This window comes from Paramisgurnus dabryanus, chromosome 3 (assembly GCF_030506205.2).
Source record: "Paramisgurnus dabryanus chromosome 3, PD_genome_1.1, whole genome shotgun sequence".
Lineage (NCBI taxonomy): Eukaryota > Metazoa > Chordata > Actinopteri > Cypriniformes > Cobitidae > Paramisgurnus > Paramisgurnus dabryanus.
This window is the reverse complement of record NC_133339.1, coordinates 8944970-8965431: the sequence shown is the minus strand read 5'-3', so window position 1 is coordinate 8965431 and position 20462 is coordinate 8944970. Positions and strand designations below refer to the sequence as shown.

The 20462-nt window shown below is 37.8% G+C and overlaps 1 pseudogene; it reads right to left on the bottom strand.

The window, feature by feature from the left end:
- Positions 1-20462, bottom strand: part of LOC135768410 (uncharacterized) — a 48044-nt pseudogene that overhangs the window by 17838 nt on the left and 9744 nt on the right.

The window sequence follows — 20462 nt, the reverse complement described above, 5'->3', positions numbered from 1 at the left end:
TTTAATGTACTTTTATGATAATTTTTATTTTCTGTTTTGTTGAATTAGTTAGTACTTCATTGAAGTCATTGTTTTTTTTTTTGGTACCATAGGAATGAATGGGGCTAGGCTAAATGCTAACACATTCACAACACGCTGTACAGTGCACGCATTGGAAAAAGATAGGTATGTATTAATTCGTCTAGGTTGAGGTAATAACATAGTTTAATATGGCAAAACAGTAGACTATTCCTTTAAAGTTCACTGCCAGGCGATATATTTTTTAAAACAGTTTTTTGACTAAGCTCCGCCCACATGAATGTGTCAGTCGCCAGCTAAGTATGGGCGCAAAACTGGCCACAGATGCATTTGCTATTTAAACAGCGTGGCGCAAAACGTGAAAATTATCATTTTGCCGGCTTGAAACTAGCAAAAGACACTTGCATCGTGCATTGCGCCGGGTGTATGATAAGGCCCAAGTGTGAGAAAACTCCATTCTCATCTGTCGTTTTCCACATACGACCCACAACTGTCTACAAAAGGCAAATTTAGCTCATATGAGGTACAATTGTAAGATACATTAAGTGTTGTAGATAATTTTGTTAAGAGCAAGTAGTAGGAAGCTGTCACTTTTTTAAGTAATCCTGCCTTTGAATTTGAATGCAACTGCCATTATTTGTGTCTGTGACATCTATGCACACAAATTGATTAAAAACAAATTTGAGTTTGTTTTATACTGAATAAATCGGATAAATTAAATGTAATACATTATTTGAATAAATAAAATGAAAAATGGCAAAGATTTAAATGTGCAACAGAAGACATCACTGGACTTATTTGACCAAAGAGTTGGTCCTTACAGGAACAACCATTACCACTAACAAAGATGAAAAATAGCATAGATCATAACAAATAAATAAAATGCAATAATAAAAACAGCATTTAATGCGAACTAAACTAGGAAGTGGACCTCATTAAAGAGATCATCAAATATAAGATTAGCAGCAATTTTAATAAAAAGATGCTTCGGGGTGTCACTTACCCGGACTAGGAACTTTAAATAAATCAACCAGAAATAAAGTCTGCACAAATGCCAATGGAAGTAAAGAAAACAACTTAAATCCACTTCTTGTTGTTCCACAGATATCTGTTTAGAAATCAAACAAACAAAAAATGACATTAAACTATATGTCAAGAAAACTGAAAACATGCTTATTCAATTCGGAATGTTTATGTTTTAATAAAAAATAAAAACACATATTTACATTGCATTTGCTGTTTATAACATAAAACAAAGTTTTTAATGTCAATATTTGCGATGGCGATACTAAGCAAAAGTTTTACAATTAACAAAATGCAAAGTGAGAAAAATCTAAATCAAACCAACTTTTGGTGTGACTACTATCTATTCTTACACTTCAATTCACCACTTCCAAAACGTTTGCACAGTATTTATGTTCATGATTTTTTTTTTCAGGAAGACTGATCTAGTTTTCATGCATGTGACAATTTGCCATAACATATTAGAACAGCATTTCACACTGCATATGTACTAAAACATTAACCCTGGGCTCCATACTTGAGTCATAAAAGTATCCCTCCCTCTTTGAAATCAAAGGAATAGTAGAGAGATCAGTTTGTTTGTTCTGCTGGTGGTTTAGCCAGTGGTTATCAACCACACAGAAAGCTACAGCTCACTGAAAGTTTTTGTTTATCTATTTAATGTCTATTTTATCTATTTAATGATGTGTCTTATTGGTTAAAATGTTTGTATATACTATTTGTTAATATCATTAAATAGTCCCAAATAATGTCACAAGGTTGCTTGCGTTGTCAAGAACCCTAATACTGTAGTTTCTCTTCAATAGCATTTTATTTTTCTGTCTCTTGATCTTGATAGCAGTCAAGTAAAGTGGTGAATTTATATTTATGTATCTTGTGTCAGTTCCATTATGCTATGTGAGAATGAAAGACAAACAGCAGCTAACGTTTCCCCTGAAAATCAGCAAAAGTAGTCTAGTTTCAAAAGTACTAAGAAGGCATTTTATGATACTTGTATTTAAAAAGGACTTTGTAAAAGAGGGAACATGGGAAAACATTTCAAAGCAGCTCAGCATAACACAACACAGCTATAATAACTCATGAAAACAAATAATATAGACTCTTACCTCCAGGGAACATGCATAGACAGATTAGTAGCATAAATACAAAGGATCCTCCAAATATATAACGTATATCTGTTTCTCTATAAAGTATCTGTTTCCAGGCATATGTAAAGATAACTGGAACAAGAGTAGAGCAGATACAAAGTAAAAAATACACACTTCACTGTGCTATAAAAAATACGCAATGCAAAAAAAGTGCAATGTCTGCAAAAAAAAAAAAGTTTACTTAAAGCTGCACTCAGTAACTTTTTCAGTCAAACATAAACAAAAATCTGTTTTAAGCAAGACAAAAAATCTGTGTCTCTCTTTCACATCACTATAATGAACTAATGACATTTCTTTCGACTTCTGACAGACACAATATAGGATGGAGAGAGTGGATAGGGACAGCAAAAGCTGGGACTTTAACTCGAGGTGCCTAAAGTGCATCTGTGCTACGTGTCCAAGCACTTCATACAACACCAGCGGTTCAGACGAGAAGTTACATCTTTCAAAAATAATAAAAATGTGTCAAAAGTAAAGCGGAATGCACATCAAAAAGTAAAGCTTAAGCAGGGGATACCCTGTGTTAAAGGGGTCATATATCATGAAAATCTGACTTTCCATGTTTTAGTGCTATAATTGGGTCCCCAGTGCTTCTATCAACCTAAAAAAAAATGAAAAAGATCAACCCAGTAACTTAGTTTTGATAAAACATTCTCAGCAAGAACGTGAAAAATTAGGTCATTGAAATGTGGCTCTCCTTATGATGTCATAAGGGGATCTTATTATAATAATACAGCCCTTAATCTGCCCTATCCAATCACGGCCCTGCCATTTAGAGAGAGAAAGAGAAAAGAATTGCCACACAATTGAGTTTCAATTTCAACAAACCACGATCAGTGTGATCAGTGTTTGCGTCTCATCAGCTCATTTGCATTTTAAAGGACACCTTTCCTCCTGTCGACCCTAATGTCTATGGGTGTCTCTGACACAGCGCTTCTATGGTTCAAGTCGTACCTCTCAGGTAGGTCATTTAAGGTATCCTGGAGAGGTGACGTCTCCGAACCCCAACGTCTTGATACCGGGGTTCCTCAAGGCTCTGTGCTTGGACCCCTGCTCTTTTCGATATACATGACATCCCTGGAATCTGTCATTCGAAAACATGGCTTTTCTTATCACAGCTATGCAGATGACACTCAACTCCAACTGTCGTTCCACCCTGATGATCCCACGGTTTCTGCCCGCATGTCAGCATGCCTGAGGCACATCTCATCTCACTCTGGATGAAAGATCACCATCTCCAGCTTAACCTTGCGAAGACAGAACTGCTTGTCATATTATCTGAACCAAAGATTCAGCACAACCTTTCCATTCAGCTAGGTTCCTCGACCATCACACCTTCCAGGACGGCCAAAAACCTGGGAGTGGTCATTGATGATCGGCTTAGCTTCACGGAGCATGTTGCCAGCACCGCTTGCTCTTGTAGATTTATCCTCTACAATATTAGGAAAATTAGACCTTTCCTAAATGAGCACGCTACTCAGGTCCTGGTCCAAGCTCTTGTCCTGTCCAGGCTGGACTATTGCAATGCGTTACTGGCGGGGCTTCCAGCCTGCACGACCAAACCCCTACAGATGATTCAGAATGCAGCGGCAAGAGTGGTCTTCGATGAGCCAAAGAGGGCGCACGTCACTCCTCTCTTTGTCAAGTTACACTGGCTTCCTATAGCAGCTTGCATCAAATTTAAGGCTCTGCTTCTGGCCTTTAAAACCACCACTGGGTCAGCACCTCCTTACCTTCACAAGCAAGCAATCGTAATAATAGATAAACAGATCAAATGTAACAAACCGGGTAATCACAGATAGACTAATGCTCAGACTTACAGCAGTGGCAAATAGGCATGGGCCGGTATGAGATTCTTGCAGTATGATAACCGTAAGAAAAAAATACAACGGTTTTGCTGTATTGCCATTTTAACACTAAAATGTGTTGTTTTCAAATGTCTGAATATAAAAACATAAACTTTTCAACTGGACACAATACATTTTATTTTTAAGCAACATACAACATTTGTGCCAGGTAAAAATAAAGCCTTTAAATGATAATATTCTTTCAAAAATATGTAATAGAAATGTAAACATGAATTCAATTACATGATTTAATTCATTTTGTGAAAACACAGTTCACCTTGAAAACTGTATCACAGAAAATGTTAGTGTACCGGTAACCGGCCCATGCCTAGTGGCAAATCAAGACTTCACACTGAAGTCAAGTCCAAGTGCAGTTTATATAGGCAGTGGGTGATTGGAAGCAGGTGGCAGTGCAATCAGTCCCGGTATGTGGGATTATGGGAAATGCAGTCCGAATGACACTAATACTCGGGGGATGGCTCTGGTGGCAGGTGCCTCGACCATGACAGATTTACTTTATGACATGTCCACTTTCATTTAATCAGAACAAAAAACAACAACAACAAAAAAACTTTAAAAAGTGAAATCTTTTAAACAGAGATGGTGAAGGATAGACAAAAGTTACAGACTGCTGCTGTAACAGAACCAGTACATTAAACAAAAAAACAGAGCCAATCTGTACATGTATGAACGTTTTAATAAAATAATCAGTTGTTACTTTAGACTTCTAAGAAATATTTAGAATATAATTTTATGATTCACACATGACTTATATTGTGTAAAATTTTGATTTGCCCACCTGAGTAAACAATGACTGTTAATGCAGCAGATTCTCTTGCTATAGTTGAAAACTTAATCCATGGTTTAGTGCTATCTGTAAATAAGAAAGGTTGAACATACCAATTAAAAATGTAATACGTTTAAATATAGAAAACTAATTTAATAACATTGCAGTAACACATATAGCTGATTTAACTTGTATTATAAAATCTACTTAACCAACTAATTGAATGTGCGCATTTGCTGATTTACATAAAAACCTTCCACAGCAAAACATACCTTGAAGATCATCTAAATAAGGCACAGCCCAAAACAACATGGCAGGCCTGAGAATATAAAGTGCACTGCAAGTGATGGTTTCCTTTAGAAATCCTATACAACAATGATGAACATATGAAATATAAAAAAACATTAAGGTATGGTAAGAGCAATGAAAAGATATACATAAATCAAATAAGTGTGTCAAACTCATTTTATGCCAGACTGCACCATTAAAAAGTTTACATAGCTCCTGGAGAAAGCCATTTTTTTAAAGATTAGCAGTTGCTTGGCTGGGGCAGGACACCAAAAACATACAATTTAAAATCTGCTATCAATCTTGTTGGCCACTAAACCCAATATTGTCCGCTTTTAATGAATAATAGTATGCTAACTATGGTGTGCACTGTTTGATCTGTACATAGACAGGCTGCTGCAGTTTATGTGGTTTTAAAGTTCATTTAGGATATATATATATATATACCACTGGTCTGTTGAATGCTTTATTCTGATTGGTTGAGAAATGTTCCATGGGTGTTGATTATTTTTCTGTAAAATGTACACCTAACCTGTCAAATGTCTTAAAACAAGCAAAATAATTGACTCCGGTCATTTGAATTATTTAAAAATAATGCTAATAATTCAATGGCCCATCTTTATAGATGATTTCAGCAGTAACAACATAAACAAATGGCTTTCGTGGAACACATGTAACTTCCGGTACACTTTACTAAGAATCAATAACAACAAAGTCCTTTTAATTTATTTATATAAAAAGCAAAATTAACAACACGTAGATTACATAGAAATTGTTATTTTCGACGAGGTATTTGTTTAAGAGTTCAACTAGTCAGACCATTAAACAAACAGAGGTCGGAAGTAAAGTTCCGACCAGACGCTTACTCGCGTCACCGTACTCGCGTCTCCGCACATGCGTCCGATGAAACCGTCTATACCTTACATAAGTATAAAGCATAAAAACACCAAAGAATAATACTTACCCTCAGTAACACCCCAGATGATGAAAGCAATGAACAAACAAATGTTTGGACAAATGACAAGAGACACCGTGAGAGCCTGGAGAATTCTGCTGGTGTCTACATGAAAGATGCAAAAACAGTTTAATTTAGGGGTGCTCCGATAAATCGGCCGATGATGCTTGCTATGCTTCTCAATGAATTACAATGAAATGCTGCTACATCCAAAAGCCAGAGGGCGCTCTCGTGCAGAAACTCAATATGCGCTGCAGACGAAGAACCATAGACAAGCAGCTCCAGTAAATGGCTTAAAGGATATATTTATATTGCTGTTCTTCAAACCTTTTCAGGTATTTTCATGATAAGAATATGTATAATGATTATGTTTGACGAGTGTTGCTTTTTCAAATGCATGCTATAAACGACTCAAACTAACAGTGATTTCAGATTGATTAGGACTTACTGAAGTAGCCTGGGAAAACCCAGACAACTCCCGGCAAATTTTTATTTGCTCTGCAAGTAGTCTGGCAAAGAGGTCATTCAAGCCCATTTCTAAAGCAGAAATTCGTGGCACCAATCAGAAACGTTGGGGCGGGTTTTACACAATGACGACAGCGCAGCAACAGTGAAGCAGATTTTGTACATTACAAAGATGGATGCTGCCATGGAACATCACTCGTTCGAATCAGCTATCACGTCTGTTTTAAGTGATTTAAACCAGGGCTTAAAAACGAAAAAAATTATCAATCGTTTCACTCCGAGCAGAATCGATATTTTAACGTTTCCGTTTTTGCGTTCCTCATTGAACATTTACGTTCCGAAAACGGTTTACTTAGAAAAAATACCGGTTAATAACGTTATTTTAATTCAGGCTATACTTTAACAAAAGCATGCATCCAGACTAATTTTCACACAAAAATAATAACATAACACATGATATAACTAAACTTCAACATTTCATTAATTGTTAAAACCACAAAAGAAATACCTGCATTCATTTTAAGTATAAACAGCTGAAAAACGACCCGTTTTCAACCATGTCTTTTTCTGGTTGAACCCGCAGCATACTCTGCTGGATGTTTATGTTAAATGTGCCTCTGTAAGTTACCTCAGTGATTCCCGGCTACTGTTCTTCTCCCCCACATCCTTCAATATTGCAGACAGACTTGTTAAGACAGCTTGTCGTAAGAAAAATAATAACGAAAAGGAATTTCTTGGTGGCGACCCATCTAAAAAGTTATTGACAGTGGTATAAGTCCCCTGGCTTTTTTGAGTTACAGTTTGCATCTTCATACTGTATTTCCAAGCAAGTTTTAACTTAAACATACCTCTGAACATTTGATGGGTAGCTTTGTGGTTATTTAAGACAAATGCTATCGGGCCGGAGACTCGCTGACTGCTGCGCGGGCATTTCACTCACGCTATGTGTCAAAGTCACTCACGCTTGATGCGTCAAAGTCACATGTTGTACTGTTCAAATCATGATTGGTCACTGATAAGTACAATATTAAAGAAAACGATAAAATAACGTTATTAACCGGTTAATGGGAATTTTAAATAAACGTTTCTGTTCAGAACGATTAAAATTGATTTTGTTTTCGTTTTCGTTTTTGTTCCTGTTAAAATTTCGTTCGTTTCCGGTTTTCGTTTTCGTTCCTTGAACCGGTTCAGAGCCCTGATTTAAACTTTTCCTTTTCGTTAAAACCCGAGCAAAGAAAACACTCAAAGCCTTCATATCTAAAAAAAAAAAGATATTATCGCTGTCTTACCGACTGAATCCGGTAAAAGTCTGATATAGCTCTGCATACGTCATCTCCTTCATCGCTGTGATTGGTTTTAGGTCTATCCAATTGCGCCCAGAGGCATTTGAGAGATGTCCGTTGGTGACGCCCCTTTTGAAATGATTTGTCTATGAAGATTTGCCAGACCATAACTCAGTTACTACTGAGAATGGTCTGGTTTTAACCAGGCTAGATCAAAAGCCGTAGTACATGAAATAGCTGTGAATAAGATCGGCTGCGGAATTCAGAATAGTTATCGGTCTGGAATGATTAGTGTATTTCGGCATTTATCGGAGCACCCCTAGTTTTATTACACACTAAAAATGCTGGGTTATTTTCAACACATCCCGCTGGGTTGAAATTTACCCCAATTTTTTTTTATATTTGACCAAACAAGGGGTTAAAACAACCCATAATTTTGGTGACAAGCAGTGACAAAAAGTCCACAAGGGTAAAACAAAACAAAAATATTGCAGAAACAATTGAGGATTTAAGCCTAGACTAAGCTTTCTGTGAAAATGACAGTGAAATGACACCATGGAAACATCAGAATAAAACAGGACAACAAAAATATTTTCACACTGAGGACAACTAGCAACTATATCAAATAGGGATGCACTGAATGTTCGGCAACCAAAATTATTCAGCCGAAAATGAGGTGAGGATGACGTGATCAAATATCAAATAACCAGCGCAGAGTGAGACGTGACAAGGACCTTAGGACCTTACCCTTTAATTTAACTATGAATGTTTGTTTTAAAATACCCAGACATCACAGACAGGCATTGAATCCTGGGATAGTCAAGGCTGTGAAGCTTCACGGTAAACGAGGGATGCATTTGGAGGCATTTTGAAGGGTGTTTTCACATATACACTGTTTAGGTCGGCCCAAATGACGTGTCGCTCCGAGTACGGTTCGTTTGGGTCAGTGTGAACACAACAGCCGCACTCGGGTGCGCACTAAACGGCCGAGACCGCTCTAAACAGGTGGTCTCGGAGCGGCTTTCGCCGAACTCTGGGGCGACCCACCTGTGGTGTGAACACTGCTGGACCTGGGGCCGAACCAAATACAGGAAGTTGTCCACATGTTTGAGCCACTGGGCTTCCGTCATGACGTGAGCCGGGTGTTATATTGTGGGTTAAGCCAATCCTGGTCCGTTGCTGAGATTCGCTGTCTCCTTTACGTTTGAGCTGATGATTTTATAAATGCATAGCTGTCCTCCACACACAAATAGTGACATTACAGGCTTTTAGCAAACGGCTCCGAGAGAAAGGCTTTAATAGAACAGCTACGCAATTTCGCGTAAAAGCAAAGAAACTTCGCAAAGACGTGCATCATTTATCTCCACATCTCGATAACTGCGCTCTCCCTGTCAGGCTGGTTGTCGTGGAAACGTGGGGGTGGTCATGAGACGGTAAGAGCTGTCAGAGACCAATGACAGTGCTGACCGTTGTCACATGGTGTACAGTGCGGCAAAAAAGTACAGTAAAAAAACAAATATGTGAACACGGAGTGTTGAAAAATGATACAATGTATTTTGGTGCGCTCCGAGGCCGCACCACGGTGCGCACCAACATATGTGAAAACAGCCTAAGCCTCAGAATTGTGGGACAGCTTACTTTCTGGCTTGGTGATGTCATTGGCCTTTGAATAAGGCCTTCGAATGATGCAGCACTTGAATTGGGATGCACCCTCAGACAATGACGTGCTTGTCCTTTGCCAGCTGCCATAGCTTAAGAGTTTCGAAAAGGGGAGTGACATTTGGACTAAGCAGCTGGTTGCAATTGTCGCTAAAACTTCCAGTTTTCACCTTTAAATAAAACGTTAACAACTGGCTCACGGAGGAACTACTGCACCTTTGGAGGTTGCAGGTGAAAAACCCTTACAGTAGTTTGCCCAACATTTTTGTGAAAGCTATCCATGCTTCAGCCACACTGTGAATTTTATTAATCATATTTAACACTTGTCATATAAATACTCAGATGGGACATAGTGTGCTGTTGCCATCTGCAACCTGACATTAAACTCTGGTGGCTGACAATAAAGAATCAGAAGAAACCCCTGCTGAAAAGCCAGAAACTTGTTTTATCAAGCAATTAAGAATATTACAAATCCAAATGTACCTTTTTTATTTGATGTGCAGTAGATGAGAGAGCAGAACAGAAGAGCAAATCCACAGGCAGTAATACAGAGAATTAACACCATGATGTGTAAAAATGAGAAGCCTGTAAGCCATAAGTTAAAATGATCACTTTGAGTTTCTAATTTTTCTTTTAAGTTTTTTTTTTTTTTGCTTTTCTGATACTCACCCAGTTGTTCCAGTTTAACAGTTGTGTTTGCTGAAAGTTCTCCAGTAAACACTTGACAGATGTAAACTCCTTTATCTTCAGTTCTGACTCTCTTCAGTCTGAGAGAGAAGTTTCCTCTGTGGATTTCATCAGTGAAGAACTCAACTCTGTCTCTGTATCGTTCATCTGATGCATATGATAAAACCTCATTGTCTTGGTATAGAAGAACTAGGATCTTCATCTTTATCTGTTTTCCTCCATGAAACCTCTTCAATCTCTTCAGGTTTGATGTGAGAGTTCACAGAGCAGCTCAGAGTGACATCATCACCAACATACGCTGATATCGACTGACTTGATCCTGATAATATCAAATGCTCTGAGAAATAAAAAGTTTATTTTTATATACAAAATAACTTTCTATACATAAAATTGGATATGAAGGGAATTTCACAGAAGAGTGTTTCTTTACCACTGAATTTTACTTCAATGACAGTTTCCTCAGACTCTTGTCCAGAGTAAACTTTACATGTGTATTGTCCCTCATCTTCAGCTGTCAGATTGTTTAACAGGAGGGAGAAGTTTCCATGTTTAATGTCTTCAGTGAATAAATGAGCTCTATCATGATAATCCTGATGTTGAGCCTCTGGTCTAATATCTTCATCTTGATACAGATGAATGAGAGTCTGTGAGTCTGATCTTCTCCATTCCACCTCCAGATCTTTCAGTGGTAAGAGTGAATCAACAGAACAGGGCAGAACCACTGAACCTCCCAGAGGAACAACCAGAGGTCCTGAGGAACCCTTCACTGTGAACCCTAAAACATTTATTAATTATTAAATAATTAAACATTTAGGACTAAAGAAAGATGGCACAAACTGAAAGCTAACACCAGTTTGTACAAAAACTGTTGTTTTAGTTGTACTAAAAAAACTAGATACACTAGATGGAATCAGCTGTCCACCTTTAAAGCAGTGCTTCTCAGTTGTTCTGAAGCCCTCAGTATTACACATGTTGAATGTCTCATTAAGCAGACCATATTTAAACTTTTAAACTACAAAAAGACAAACATGCAACTGAAATGGCAATTGGACCAAATTCAGTGCAGTTTACTGAGAATTTTGCATTTTTTTTAAATGTGCATCATATTGTTTAATCCACATTACCAACAGTAAACTTCCCAAGAATAAGAGGACAACAAATAATACAACCAATTAAGCAAATTCAATGTAGAAATTAGGATTGCAGTCAAAATGATGATTTTTCATAGAAAAGCCCACATTTCAGTTAAATTGTAAAAATCTCTAAATCATCAAACTGAACAGAAGCCTTTAACTTCGGGGAGAATTAAAGGGATATAAAAATTATAAACTGACAGATAGAAAGAGGTACATGCCGAGGTTCTGATAAACGATACTTACCATCCCCGATCTCCAACAGTACTAAAATAAAAATACAGTAAAGCATTTTAAAATGTAGGACTGACAAAACAGTCATGTCTGCTGCAGTGGTGAGGACAGACATTTTTAACTGAGTGTACCTCACAGGCGCGGAGCTGTGGGCGGGCCTGGACGGGCCTGGGCCCGCCCAGATTGACAGCTGGCCCGCCCAATCAGAAATGTAAAAAAATACTACTCTGTATAGTTAGACATGGATACTACTTTATACGGTGTATTTTATCTATTGCATGTTACGTTAAAAACAGTAAAATTATAAGTAAGCCTGATAACTATCTAAAAACTATTATAAAGAAGTTGAATGTTGCGTTACATTATGGTTCTAATGAGAAAAATATTCCCGAGCAGCTTTCAGCCATGATCACTTTGAGAACTTTTTTTTCAAGCAAGTGGAAAACGTATTTTGAATAACAACACGTTATCAATATGGGCTGTGCGCTTTCCTCTCAATAACATAAACACACAACAAATATGATAGCGGGGTAAAAAATAGAAAGAAAACATCTGATCACAGTTAGGTTGTTTGATATAGCCTATCAGCTCTCTAACTCAGCACTATAAGTCACGCCACGTTTATTGCTACACTTTATAGCCTATTGCTTTTAAGCAACAAATAGCCTATCATAACAACCTATAAGCCTACTGTGTAATTGAGACATTAATTTAAGAAATGCATTAAAAGCAGAAAGACGTAGGCTGCGGAAATATAGTGGGTTCACTTCAATCCACACCACAGACGTTCTTGGTTTGCTTCTTATTATTTAAATCAAGGCAATTGTTTGATTAAACATTGATTAATATTAAGATACAATTTATACAAAACGAAATTCACTTTAAAGAAAGTCTTTCTACAAAACAAACCTATGCAGGGCTCGCAAAATCGCTACCCCGACGTCCCGGGGCTATGGCGAATTCCTGTCGGGCTACAAAAATGTATCTGCGCCCTGCCCGTCGGGCAGAGGAAAAATATTGAAATGTGTTTGCATTCTCTCAGATTTAGTTAGGTAATTATATTGTATGTAATTCGGTGTCATCGTGTTAGTCATTACTATCCCCACTAACAAGTGAAACTGTCAGGAAATGAAGTGAAAGCATAATTAAACCCATTATTTCTTTCGTGTTCACGTCTGATATGCGCGCTCCTCGGCTCCGCTCTTTACGAGTAGGCTACCCGCTTGCTCTTATGCTCATCAAAAAGTGAATTAAATGTTTATTTTTTTGTCATTTCGTTTAACCTCAGAGTCTAACATTATTCTAGCAATTCCCTTTTTCTTTCTTTACTTAGTAAGTTAACTTAAATATGTGAGAACGAAAATTAGGGATTTGCATGTAGAGAATATGATGTTAGAAGCTTCATTTTAAGCATTTAGTAGCTTAATTTATTTAAACAGTTTTTGTTAAAGTATTGCACTCTTGTCATTGTATTGCGCTTATGCGTGATGACATCATGTTGTTACGTCATTACGCCGCTACGTGTTTACGCTGTAAGTCCAGGCATGTTCTTCTGCCATGTGAGGAAAATAAAGCAGTGGATGCTGAAGTGATGAGATGGTGTAACGTCTGTTTGTTTTCACACGAGTTATGATAAAACTGCGCACTCGGAGTTCAACAGGTTATGGGCCCAGTCACGAAAACAAGCGAACATCTTGAGTAAGTCTGTTACGCGACATATTACGCGTTATTAAGCTTAACGAAGTAAGCCACGCATAATAAATATGTACACATCGTTAATTCAGCTACGCATGATGGACAACGAGAGTGTTACCGATTACTTAAGAGCAGAGAACCTCATCACTGCCCTAAGAGATGCAGGAGAAACCATGAGTGACGGGCTAACCATAGCTATGATTCTCCGCGGATTACCAGACTCTTTTAAACCACTAGCAATACACATAACGCAAAATGAAGACGACGTTACGTTTATTGACTTTAAAAGAAGATTACGGATTTACGAGGAGGCGGAGAAAATGAAAAGCACAGAAGCCACAGATAATGTGATGAAAGCACACACGAGAGAATCACGAGGCCCTTTCAAGTCACACACTAAAGACAGAAAAGATGAAGATGTCAATGTGACATGTTATAAATGCGGATTGAAAGGACATAAAGCAAGAAAATGCTACAAAAGAGTGTGGTGTAATCATTGCAAAAATAGTACACATGCAGAATTCCTATGCAAGAAAAAGGGAGAGAAAGATGGTGCTAGAAAGGTTGCAGATGAACAAGACAGTGACCAAGACCATGTCTTCAGAATATGGAAGACAACAAGACAACGTAAAGAAGAAAGGTATAATGGTAGATGCTGGAGCGACATCTCATATTGTAAATGACATCAAAAAGTTCAAAAGTTTTGACAGCTCTTTTCAATCTGAGACTCATTCAGTAGAACTAGCCGACGGGACAAAGTGCAGTGGAATGGCACAACAAAGAGGAACAGCAGTTGTTTATTTCGTTGACAGCGCTGGACGACACCACAGAGCACAACTGAGGGACGCTCTATACATGCCTTCGTACCCAAATGACATCTTCTCAGTAGCGAGAGCAATAAACGGAGGAGCAACAATCACCTTCAAGAGAGGGAACAGTCACATGGTAACTAAAGACGGCAGCAGGTTTGAGATTCATGAAAGTGGAAACTTGTACTATTTGCCAACTATTGAAGAGAATGTTGACCAATGTAAAGTTTGTCACGATTTACAAACCTGGCATGAAATTTTTGGACATTGTAACTACGAAGACATACAAAAGTTACAAGGTGTAGTTAAAGGCATGGATATAAAAGGAAACATAACCAGAGCAAATCAGTTATGTGAAGTGTGTACACAGGGAAAATTCACTCAGACAAGAAACAGGGAGCCAGACAGAAAGGCAAAGAAACCCTTAGAACTGATCCACACTGACTTGGCCGGACCTATGCCAATACAGAGCAAAGAAGGACACAAATATACACAGTCTTTTACAGATGACTACTCAGGTACTATTTTAGTGTACTTTCTGAAGTCTAAAGCTGACACGCTACAAGCTACAGAAAAGTTTCTAGCAGACATAGCACCCTATGGAGAAGTCAAGTGTATTCGTCCAGACAATGGCACTGAGTTTACGAGTCGAGATTTTCAAGCCCTGTTAACAAAGAATAAGATCCGACATGAGACGTCTGCACCTTATTCACCTCACCAGAATGGCACAGCGGAGAGAGGTTGGAGAACCCTCTACGACATGAGCAGATGCTTACTGATAGAAAGTGAGTTACCAGATAACTTGTGGAACTACGCCATGCAAACATCAGCCTATGTGAGAAACAGGTGCTACAATAGACGTACAAAGAAAACACCATACGAGCTGTTCGTAGGCAAAAAGCCAGATGTTTCCAAAATCCAGAAATTTGGATCAACATGTTTCGCTTACAAACAAGAGAAAGGCAAATTGGACTCCAGATGTGAACAAGGCGTTTTCATCGGCTATGATAAAAACAGCCCGGCTTACCTGGTGTACTACCCCAACACAGAAAAGGTCCAAAAACACAGGTTAGTGAAGTTCACAACTAGGACAACCAAAGAAAGGGAAACACAAACATCTGAATCTTACACAGAATGTGTGGATATAACTCCTAAGATCGTTGGCAGAGAGAAAAATGTTGATGAAAGTGAGGAAAATCCAAATCAAGGCATTCAGAGTGTTTTTTCAGAGACTTTGCCTGAACAGACTGAACCTCCACAGCCAGGTAAACCATCTGAGACTGTAATTAGAAGGAACCCACCAAGGACGAGGAGGAGACCAGCTCATTTACAGGATTTCGAGGTTGAAAATGCGGAGGACAAACTGCAAACATGCATAGACTTTTGTTATAGAGCTGTATGTGATATGCCAATAACCTACCAGGACGCCATAACATCAACAAAATCAAAGCATTGGAGGGAAGCCATGGACAAAGAAATGCGATCGCTGGAGGAGACCAAAACCTTTACACTTACTCATTTGCCACCAGGAAAACAACCTGTTGGAGGCAGATGGGTTTACACAATTAAGAGAGACATTGATGGATCTGAAAAATACAAAGCAAGGTTTGTCGCAAAAGGCTACAGTCAGAAACAAGGGACTGACTATGATGAGACATTCTCACCCACAGCAGATATGACAAGTGTGAGAGTGGTTATGCAAAAAGCAGCACAAGAAGACTTGGGGCTCTATCTTGCACCCAGCGCAATTGACTTTGTCCGTGACGCATGTATCATTCGTATTTTGCCCCGGCGCACAGCGGGTTTTTCCCGTCACAGAAGCACGTCGGCAAACTAGGGAATGAACTTGCGCTCCCTGGGTGGTTCAGCGCAAAAAAAGAGGCGTGTTCCGGCGCAAACCATCCCTGATGCTATTTTGCAGTTTCAAAAAACAATTGCGCCACTGACCAGAAAAAAAAAGTTTAAAGTCAGTGGCGCGTTGCGCGTTGTTCATTATGCTATTTTAAGGGCGCATGCTTGACCATAATGTATAGGGTGCACAACGCGCATACACTTTGCTTATCTAATCTTCACAGATGCAACAGTTATTTTTGCAAATCATAAATTGTTACACTTAAAAATATTAATACACGAGATAAGGGGAATCATAGTGGTGAGCATTGTGGTGATCGTTTTTATTTATTCTCATGCAAATAACGATTAAAATATTTTCATAACTTTGTTGTGTGGCTGTATTACGTTTATTTTATGTAAATAATAATTAAAATGTTTTCATAAGAAACCTTAATGTATATGAACTTGATTTGTAAGAGTACTTTGGGGTTGGACCTTGCTTGCGTTTCTTGGGTCCGATTTCAAAGCCCCCAAACCCTTTCAGCGGTGAGGGTGGACGCAGCGATGTCCTCTGCTGGCGTCAAGTCCTGAGGCAGATCCACCTCCCGTTACACGGCGTGCCCGATTTATGCTGGCAAGCGTGGGATTCCCCCGTACAAGGACGTCGGTCTCCTCGGCTGTGAACCGCTCCTGGCGTGCGCCTGGTAAATCCGTCATAATAATAGCAACCCGCCATGGAACTTGCGCCCTTGCGTTTAAAGGGAATGTTGGCTAGCGTTCTAATTGGTTTTTTTGACGTTACGCCCAAACCACACCTATGAATAATGAACCTACTTCAGACCAACCCCTTATTGATTTGCGCCCGGCGCAAGAGTTATTTCTCACGCCGGGAAAATAGCAACAGCGCCCAAGATCCGCCCACAAACTCACTTGCGCGTTGCGCTTCGCACTTGCGTTTCAGATCGTTAAAATAGGGCCCTTGATCTTACATCAAATGGACGTTGAGACAGCTTATTTGCATGCACAAATTGACCACGAAATATATATGGAACAACCGGAAGGTTATGAACAAAAATCTAAGACTGGTGAAAAACTGGTATGCAAATTAGAGAAATCTCTCTATGGCCTCAAACAATCAGGTAGAAACTGGAATGCTAAGTTACATGTTTGTTTAACTGAGAATGGTTTTAAACAAAACTCAGCTGATAACTGTGTATATACAAAGGAAAAGCATAATGAGAAAGTAATACTGATTGTATGGGTTGATGACCTAATTATAGCTGCTAACAATGAAAGTGTTCTGAAAAGTGTAAAGAAAATGCTAACTGAAAGGTTCAAAATGAAAGATATGGGAAGGTTGAAACATTTCTTGGGCATAGACTTTGAATAAACAGATGGTCTAGTCAAAATGTCACAGGAGAGATATGTGTGTAAAATACTAGATCGTTTTGGTATGCAGGATTGTAAATCTAGAGAAACCCCATGTGAACCTAAGCTTGATTATTCAGAAGATGCTGAAAAAATGAAAGAGCCAAAGAAGTTCAGAGAGGCAGTGGGAAGTTTAATCTATTTGTCCACTTGCACACGACCAGATTTAAGTTTTGTTGTCAGTAAACTATCTCAACATTTTGCTGAACCAACAGAACAACACTGGAACACAGTAAAGCATGTGTTCAGATACCTTAAAGGTACAACAAAACAGGAACTATGCTTCAGAAGAAATGACACAGAGAAACTAGGTCTAAGAGTATATAGTGATGCTGACTGGGCGTCAGATACAAAAGACAGACGTAGTACCTCAGGATATTGTGTCAATCTAAGTGAAGGAAGTTCTTTGATTTCATGGAAAACCAGAAAACAATCAACAGTGGCCTTATCTACTTGTGAAGCGGAGTACATGTCCTTGGCATTAGCCATGCAGGAATGTATCTACTTAAAACAGCTACTCAAGTGTATGGACACATATCAATATACACAAACAAAGGTGTATGAGGACAATCAAGGTACCATAGCACTAGCCAGAAATCCAATCTCTAGGCAAAGGTGCAAGCACATTGATATCAAATACCATTTTATAAGAGACATTTTGAATGATGGTAAAGTCATTTTGGAATACTGTCCCACAGTATTATGACAAAGCCACCTACAAGGCAAAAACTAAAGAGTTTTGTTCAAGATATGTTTGGTACATAAAAATGTGAAAATGTATGTTTACATTATTTGTGCTAAAGTGAAGACTTGTTTTTCTTTTGTTTATTGTTTTTCTAAATGACACAATGAGCCAAGAGCGAGTGGGGGTGTTAAAGTATTGCACTCTTGTCATTGTATTGCGCTTATGCGTGATGACATCATGTTGTTACGTCATTACGCCGCTACGTGTTTACGCTGTATGTCCAGGCATGTTCTTCTGCCATAATAAAGCAAAAATAAAGCAGTGGATGCTGAAGTGATGAGATGGTGTAACGTCTGTTTGTTTTCACACGAGTTATGATAAAACTGCACACTCGGAGTTCAACAGTTTTAATAGGCTATTTTAAAAAGTATTAGTTTTTTTGTGTTCATATATATTTCTTGTCACTGTGTGCAGGTTCGTTTTTGTAGGCTATGACACCCCAAAAATTTTTTTTACCCAAAAGGCTTAATTAATGTCATGTTGCATTACAATTTAAAGTATATCAATAATGTCAAAAATGTGAGGTGCAGTTCGGGTGTGTGTGTATGCTGTTTAAATTAGTGTTCTCACCAATACGCTTGTGATTCCTGAAGTTTTGACGAATTTTATAGACTTGTTATAGTTTCTTATTCAAAAGTGACACCCATAGATTCAGGCCCACCCGGACTAATCCATGCCCACCCATATGTCACGTTCTGCATCCGCCACTGCCTCAGAAATAAGGGAAGTAAGAAAAATCAAATAAAAACAAATCTAGAAATTATACAAAACTGATAATAAAGTTATAAATACAGTAGTATTAAGAAACATGTATAGAATTAAATCAATAATAACTCTTCTTTTTTCATTCTATAAATTAAATAAATGTATATTTTTAAAGATACAGAAGTGATTTTTCTTTTGTCTTCTGTTGGAAAAAAGAATACTATGGAAGTCAATGGGGCCTCTGATCGGTTTGTTTACAATTTTAAAACTGAGGGGGACAAGGACATATAGCAAAATAAAGTAAACTGTGACATATTAGACCCAACAAATTCTTCAAACAGTGGTCTACCAGTAAAATTGGGACCAAAAATTATTTAGAAACGTTGACCTGACCTAAATGCTTTTTTATTCAAGATGAATTTGTTCTTAAAGACAAGTAAATGGTCAGTAATAAAAAACAAATAATAACAAATAATTTGCCTATATTCCAGTCATATCCAGTGGCATATAGGCAAATCTTTTGGCTACGGTCAATACAACTAAAGTTTTATAAATACACAGTCAAGCAAGCCGTGAAGGAGATCCTGATGCGTGCCTATTTTGTTGTTTACGGTCATTTATAGGCATGCCACTATTTAAGCTTTATTTGTTATTTAGTTGATCTGTGTGTCTTGTCATTAACATACACCACGTCTTACGCTTAGAACGCATATTTTTGTCTTTTTGTGAATTAATGATGTTTGTAATTATACTTTCTGTTTGCTTTGTGAATGGTCCACATGTCTGCACATCTTGCAGTCAGATCACATGAGTGTTACAGAGACAATCGATTTTGTATTGGCCTAATCGAGACTTAAAACACTTCCCTTTTTATTACTTGAATCTGTTTGAATCTTCTTTTTTTTCTGTTAATGTAAATATTAACTAGAAGTAAAAATAAATACCTGAAGGAAACTTATGAGAGGTGTGTTTCTATTAAAGCGACACAAGCTAAAGTTTAATGTGATCCCAGTAACATTCCAGTAACAAACAAAACAGTGGCTTGCTGTGGAAAACAACACTGGAATAAATGATCAGTATTACACATATTCATTAAATAACATAATCTATTTTTCTGTTCAAATGTAAAATATATCACATTTTCATTCATCAGAGTTTTATTAAATCTGACAGCATTTCTGTAATCGATTTATTTACCTTAAAATTTATATTCACATTTTTATGTGTATCATCTCAATTCAAAACATATAGCAGCTAGCATGGACGTTAGCCCGACTCCGAGTACAACGACTTTGTTGAACAAAAATAAACAATATTTTGTTGCTTAAGTTTATGTATTCAGTCATTATTCAATGGTATACTAAGAATCCATGTAAAAAATAACTTCCCAATGTTCTCAGGCAAATATTTATATGCAATTAAAATGTGATTAATTTCGATTAATTACAAAGCCTCTAATAAATTAGATTAATTTTTTGCATTGATACGTTAACGCGTTTGAGTTCATTAACCATAAATGCGTTAATATAATTGTATGTGTGCGTGCGTGCCTGCCTAAAACAAGGCTATGACAGATGTTTTGCCAAAACAATTATGCAAAAGATAAACATTTTGACTGCCTTTTAAGACATTAAGGGATTTTAAGGCACAAGCTTATTTCAATTAGGTAACTTTACAATATCCACTTCAAATTTAGGGTGCAAAGGTTGCGTTGGGGTTT